A 7,930-nucleotide genomic window follows, 5' to 3' on the forward strand; every position below is an offset into this window, starting at 1 on the left:
TAAAAGCTAATTCGAGATGTGGCTTCATTTTAAAGATCCAAAATAAATTTAACCATTCCATCTCGACTCAATTTAACATCTATGTGTTGACTAATGCACAATACCAAAGAAGTCATATTAGAAAGAAAAGAAGTCAATCATGTACAATGAAAAATTTAACAGTAAAGTATCTCATCTAGTAAAGATTCATGAGAAATGACAACTTAAAATACGAGCAAACGTAAAAGACAAACATGATCTATATTCCATAAGAGCATGAACATACAAGTTGCTTTTAAAGCAATAATATTATAACCCGATCATGTTCTCAGCTAAAAATGAAGCTACATTTATTTACTCAAATTATGTGATTAAAGTCTAAATCAGTCAACCGCAAAGAAAGACAAATAACAAGATAGATAAAAGATAGTTTAAGACAACCTTATATGAAGTAGTGATCCACATTATAGGAATTCAACTTTTTTTGTTCTCAAACATAAAAGGACTAAAATATATAAAGCTAAAAAAGCAAGTATAACTTACATAAATCTCATAGTATAAGGAGTAAATTACATCTTATCCCTACTCTTTTTCTAATTACAATAATCTATTAAAATTTGTACCTTCTGGATACATAAGTCCCCATCCGAATGCATTAATTCTGATACAAGAAGTATCAATCTGTTACGCTAAAATAGGGAATAAAAATTGAAATCTAATTAAATCCCATAAATTACGCTTACGTTTCTTCTTACTTTTAATCATACAGAGGCAAATCCTAAGAGAAAGAAGAAATTCAAAATTTCGAATTGCTTCCCCCTCTTTAACGAAAAAACCTTTCAGATTTGATTCAAAAACTTTTGTACAAATTTTGGGTAAGCAATGTGAGTTATGAAGGATATACAAAAGTGATGGAATTGTTGTTACGTTGTACAAAATATTTCTTTTGTGAATCTTCAAGGCATCGAAGATTCTTTCAATTTTGATTCAAGATTGTAAAAAATTTTGAGATTCAAAATTCTTCTCCGAGTTCATCGAAGATCCTTTCAACTTTGATTCAAAATTGTTGAAAATTTTGAGATTCAAAATTCTTCTCATAGTTTATTGAAGTTCCTTTCAATTTTGATTCAAAATTATCAAAAAATTAGAGAAAAAACATCATGATTATCTCGTTAGTCTTGTTATTATCAGTATTAGTGGTTTGAAGAAGTTCTTGAGCTTCTCTGAGGGGTCTTAGACTTTCCCTTCGCGCCGCTGCCGCCTCTATGGCGCTTTCCTCTTTTTTTGACATTGACTATATACTTGTATACTAAATGTCAAATTCAAACTCTCGTTGCTTCTGCAAAGTAAAAGAAACTGGAAAAGTAGAATAACACCACATTGATAGAGCAACTGGATGAATTTACATGTATCAACTTTTATGTATTTATGTATCATGCCCATAAAATTGTGCATGATATAATAATATTTATAACTTTAACTTCAAGATAAAGAGATCTGATAATGAAAGATGTGGAATTACATGTATTGTGTTGTATAGTTGATTTTGTAATTTCTGATCTCGAGATAGGTATATGATACATTGAAGTAGTAAAGATTGTCCATAGAATTTTGGTGTAGATCGATACATTAATTGACAAATTGTAATAGGCTAGTATAATTCAAAATTCAAAAGTCTTCTTCCCATACTTCCAAAAAACTCTCAATTTTTGAATCAAACTTTTCGACAAATTCTACTAATACAACATGAACTTGTCGATCTTGTCAAGACATTCCAAAATCTAGGAAAGTGAGGTGAGGTATGAACGAGAAAAAAGTGATGGAATTATTGTTGGTCAAAATATTGGTTTTGTGAATCTCAAATCAGTCATTGCAGTTGAATTAGAGATCGATGAGTTGAGGAAAAATTTATAAATTAAATACATCGTTGCGGTGAAAAAACAAGAGCATGAATTCTCAACGTATCCGCTATGCATTGATACAACATACAAAAAGGTTGAAGAGATACATAGCTTTGATAGATACATGTTTGTGTGGTAATTGCTATGTATCAATTACATTTAGTATAGATTCAAATTGACGTATCATGCCTAAAAATATAGTGCATGATATATTACTATTTATGTATCTTATTTTGCTTGAGAAGTATTGTATTTTATAAAAAGATACACTATACATGTAATTATTCTAAATAGCATCTTTTTGTGTGTGATACCTAACACAGTGGTGATCAGTTGATATGTATATGATACATGTAATAAAGTGTCACGACCCAAAATCACAAGTCGTGACACCTATGTTACCAACCGATAGGTAAGCCAACCCAATGAATTAACCAATTCAATTAAAATATGGAAAGGTAAATAGCGAGAAAATATCTTACATACTAAATCTTTTAAATAAAAATATGGAAAATTGAAATACTACCCCAAGATTTAGTGTCATAAGTACAAAAACTTCTACAATGATACAAGTCCAAGCTATAATGACAAGTCTAACGTAAGAATTACTTTGTCTAGATACTAAGACAACATAATAAGTTAAGAGATAAATAAAGGTGCATTCCACAAAATAGCCAAGCGGCTCACCACAACTTCAAGATGATCAAAGTTAAGACTCAAAGCTTCTATAAATGTGCTTGAACTCGAAATTTAATCTGCACCACAAAAGAGTGCAACAAGTTTAGTTTGAATACGAAACCACGTGTACCAAGTATATCTCATAGAATGACAACGAAGAAGTAGTGGCAGAAGTATATAAGAAAATAATCTTTTAATTTTACAAGTCCACATTATACTTATCAATTAAGTTTTCATTAATAGGGATAATCAAATGTCGCGTAATGTCTAACATCAATGAAGCACATACTCAAACAAGAATGAAGAAGGCGATGAGATGCAATGCAATGTGATACTATGAAATGATATGCCTCAAATGCCAAGTACTTTCTCAACAGTATATACATGATACTCCTCAGAAATACACTGAGAGTTCATGACCCATGGGGGACTCGCGATGTCCATATACTGACACAGATGATCTCCACATGTCTGTATAGATGATTTCAACGCACTATCATAAAACCAAACAAGCCCTAGCATGGACGATCTCCACGTGCCAAACTTATAATCATAACATCTCACAATCCCCAGCATGACGATCTCCACATTCCTAACTTATACTCAATTTCATGTCAATGCATATACACAAAATGATTTCAATGAAAGGGGAAGATGAAGCATCTCAATAAATCAAATGTCGCTATGACATATAATCACCTCAATTATCACAAATATACGGGTTCAATAAAAAACCACAACCACACAAAAGAAACTAATTAACTAATATATCAGCTAATGTCCATATGCTTCGGCATTCTCGAATTAAAATCTATCATATTATAGTAATAAAATTTCCCATTAATAACACTGATACTCGTATCAATGCCCGTCACACCATTGATACGAGACCCCCATCTTTCGCCCTTACCCATTGTCTATTCTATTTTTAATATTTAATTAGAAAACGTCCCACAACGAAGTCTAGGTAGTCTTAACATACCTCGAAAGCCGAACACGCGCCACGAATCCTTTAGATCTTATCTTGACCTTTCGTAAAACTTCTGAATATCTATAATCAAGTTTCTAAATTTCAAGCTAAGGGTTAAATCTCAATTCCTCCAAATGTCAAAAATTTAATATTGTTCATATAATAAAATACACCTAATAATTAATTACCTATCTCAATATATCAGAATTTAAATTATAATGTGAATTATCGTAAGAAAATTTCCAACTCAACACCAGATTAAGCCACCAATAACCTTCGATAATGAAATCAATATGCAAACTAACCTATATTATGCAAAACCCATCATAATTTAATATCCCCAATTGTTTACTCCTCATTGGCCATCATTTATTTCTAATCAATATTTTCATCATTACCTAATTGTAGAATACAATTTGTTTGCCAATAATTTCTAGCAAAACACTTTTCAAAACAACTATAACTAGATGACTTAGGCTCTTTTACTTAAAACCTATATTATTCTATTACTATAATTTAGTATACAATTTCATATATACGTTAAAGAAATTGGAGCTTTGATATATGCTCTAACATGGAAGAACGTCGCACTGAATATTTTTTTTCCAGTTCGTGCGCAACTACGCTATTTTTTGAGTTATGCCTAAAAAATATTCCACTTCTCTCTACTTAATTCAATTTTATATATGGGCCAAGTGACATAAAATATTAAATAAATTTTAGACTACGTTCACTAACTAACAACTAAAATTAATTATTTAACAAATATTGGTCAACTAAATAACTGTATTTAAATAGATCGTCCAAAATTCCTATTTAAAATTTACAAAAAGAGTCAAAACACTTCTTGTCACGCCCTGAGGCTACCCCCTTGACGTAAACACGGGACCTAGGATCACGAGTGACCCCAAGCTAACCCTGAAGCTGGTATATCATAAACATACTAAGAACAAATGAATAAAACATATACTATGCCGGAAGCTAAAACAGAAGATAACTGAAGGATGGGAAATACCCAATACTGATCTGAATATATAAATAATTTCTAAGAATTTAGCAATACTAAACATTCAATCAAACTAAAGCTGAATCTAATACTATGTCTGAAAAAGCCTCTAACTGACTAGACTTGTTGGGAGATGCCACCAGCTAACTCTAGAAAAATTGAAACTGAAATGAAAGACTGAATATGTAAAAATAAAAATGTCTATTGTCCTCGAGGTATGAGGACTTACCACTGAAGCTGCTGAATATGGATTGGGAACCGATTTATGCGTGATCTGGATATTGTGTTCTTGAACCTACATCATGAAAGGATGTAGCGCAGAGTATGTGTCAGTACTTGGAATGTACTGAACATGCATGATATAGATAATAGTTGAACAAACATATAAACTGAACAAAGCATAATTGAGCAATGACATAATCTTAATAGAATAATAATACTAAAATATACTGAAATGAACTGAATGCAATGACCAAGTACTGATTATTAACATAACATGCTGAGACTATATACTGAAGTATAACTGAAAACCTGGTCAAATGCACTAGAGTCTTTCTGTGGGAGCTACTAATAACTGACATAAAACAACGTGAGCTAACCGTGGAGTCCGATGTAGACGCCCCATCGAGAGGACCTAATATACCTTGCCAGGGGTATAAAGGCATGACTGGCGTGATCACTAAAGATGATGCCCAACATAGGGGACTTATACCTACGGGGGCACGTAGTTCTGGGACTATAAGGGTATGCTAAACCCTAGTCCACTTGGTACTAAGCCTACTCCCAACTGGAATTGTGTATAAGACAACATAACTGAAATACTGGATAGCTCAATATTCTGACATGCAAATCTGAGAATGTAACATTTATGTACTGTCGATGTAACATTTGAAACTGGAGCATGTATATCTGTTTAACTGACCTAGCAAGTGTAATTCATGAACTAAGAGAATCTACACAACTAGAGTTCTAAATTTCATGCAAAGAACTAAGCAACGATTTCATGAAAACATGATAATCTGAGTAAGAACACTATAACAGCTAAATCACAACTAATATCTAAGGTTTTAGAAACCGTAAGTCTAAGCAAGATATAGCGAATCAAGAATCTGACTGAATTCTAGGGACCTAGTGGATGAAAGGAACTCACTAGTGAAATCCCACATACATGGTGACAAAATTCAAGAAGAAATCCTTCGACTTTTGGTCTGAAACTGAAGAAAACCTGTTGTGTGTTCTTGAGGGAAAATTGGCGCCACTTATTCTTCTCTTCATTCTGATTTTGGTGATTTTGGAGAATGAATTGATTAGGGTAGGTTCTAATTAGAATACTAGGCTTAAACTGAGTAAAATGGCATAGTTTAACCGTCTAACACATAGGAGAAAAGTCCAAAAGGACCCCAACTTAAAATCTGACGGAGGCTGACCACGATGCCACTGATAGATCGTCAAAGGGACCACGGCCCGTCAAGTGACTACTGGTTCAGGGAACCCCCTCTATAGTCCACTTCACAGACCCTGAAGGCCACCGTGGTTCTTCACTTGGGACTGGGGTCTACTGGCTCAAGACGACGGACCCATCATTGAGACCACGACCCATAGTGGGTTCCGTGGTTTGGTGCCTGAGCTTGGCTGGTTCTGCCTGGCTTCCATGAGCCTTCCTACGGCTCGTGTGGTGGTCCATGGTCCGTGAATGGTTTCATGGTCCACCACTTCTGGGTGGATGTGAACCACAAGTAGTTCGACGGACCGTGGTTCCTTTCACGGTCCATGAATCCCTCCGTGGTTCACCAATTTTCTATTGTTCTGTCTGAGCTAATGTAACATCTCGCAGTTTGAAATAACTAGGAAGAAGCTAAGAATTTGAAATAGTCATTTTTGGGAAGAATGAAAATGTGGAAATTTTGTTAAGTTAGGAAAAAAGTGAGTGTTTAGTCAACTTCAAACGGCCATAACTTCTAGCTCAGGATAAGTTAGGAGCACTTCCAGTTATGGTAGGAAATATCTTGGAATGATCTTTCCAACGCCGCTGAGTTTGCGTGATTCCGAGTTCGTATGAGTAAGATAGGTCCTTTGGAAGTTGGGCTATTGGAATAAGGAAAGTTCAATCCGGATTTTAAAAGGGTAGTTTGGTCTTTTCCTTGCCCAATTATTTTACTTCGTTTTTGGTAATTAAGTTAGGGTCTAAACATAATTAGATCAGTTTACGCTTTTACCAAAATACGCTAGGGCTTGGAGAAGAGAGAAAATAAGAGGAGAAAGGAGAACAGAAGCAAGATTCGTCGAGATTAGCTTGTGGATTTCGTCGGGGATGATCCCTACAAGGTATGTGAGATCACATAGCATTGGGTTAGTTCACCCACACACCAATCATGATTTATTTCAGCGAATTTAAGTTCTTGAAAGCTTAGAAATTGAGTTCTTGATGGGTTTGTAGAAGTTCTATTATATTCTTGATTTGTTGAAATCGTTGAGGAGTTGTTTGATCCGAATCTATGATTTTAAGTTTGATTTTGCGTAGAATCTGATGTACTTTGAGCATATATTCGATTGTAAGTGTTTGGGGAAAGAACCCATGGAGTTTAGAGCTGGAAAACGAAGAAAATATTTTGTCGGTCGAAATTTGGCAGTGCCTCTGCGTCGCGGAGCTATTCCTCAATTTTGGGAAAATTCGTTTTGCATCGCGGAGCAGTCACGGACCTTTCTGCCTCAAAAGGTGTTTTCGAAACCAAAATTTAAATGTTTCTCCGCGTCACGGACCCACCCTCAAAAAGTGATTTCTTGATCTTTTCTCATATTTAGCTATCTAAAATCATTCCTAAACATCATGAGATCTTTCTAATCACAAATCACAATACTTGAATTCATAATTCAATTCAAGGACCAGTTGAGAGTCAAGTCAAGAGAAGTTCTTAGAGTTTTCCAAAAGTCTTTTTTCCAAAAGTTTTAACTTTGTTTTAAGACTTAAAGTTCAAGTTGAGTAAAGAGTAAAGAGTAAAGCTTGAAGTTCATTTCTTCAAAAGTATATGGGGACTATGTATTCCCAAAGGGTTTAAAATGTTTTCACATTTAAACAAGAAAGGAAACCTCGATTTCCGAAGAGCCTTCGGGCTAGTTTTCAGAAAAGAGTAATCGCTTTCTAAATGAAGCAAGAGGGGAAACTTTGATCTCGAAGATAGCCTTTGAGCACTAATCTCAAATCACAAAAGAAGTATATTTTTAAACATAAGAGCTAATATTATATTATTTTTGGAAGTAGTATTGAGCAGCATGGGGGAGAGTTCAGACAACTCACAGCCCCCAAAACCATGTAGCCATCATGGGTAGAAAAGGGTCATACTTTTGAGATGAATCCTTTTCGCAATAGACTAATGGATCCATTAGGCAGTTCAGGTT

Source organism: Solanum tuberosum, unplaced genomic scaffold (genome assembly GCF_000226075.1).
Source record: "Solanum tuberosum cultivar DM 1-3 516 R44 unplaced genomic scaffold, SolTub_3.0 scf00097, whole genome shotgun sequence".
Classification (NCBI taxonomy): domain Eukaryota; kingdom Viridiplantae; phylum Streptophyta; class Magnoliopsida; order Solanales; family Solanaceae; genus Solanum; species Solanum tuberosum.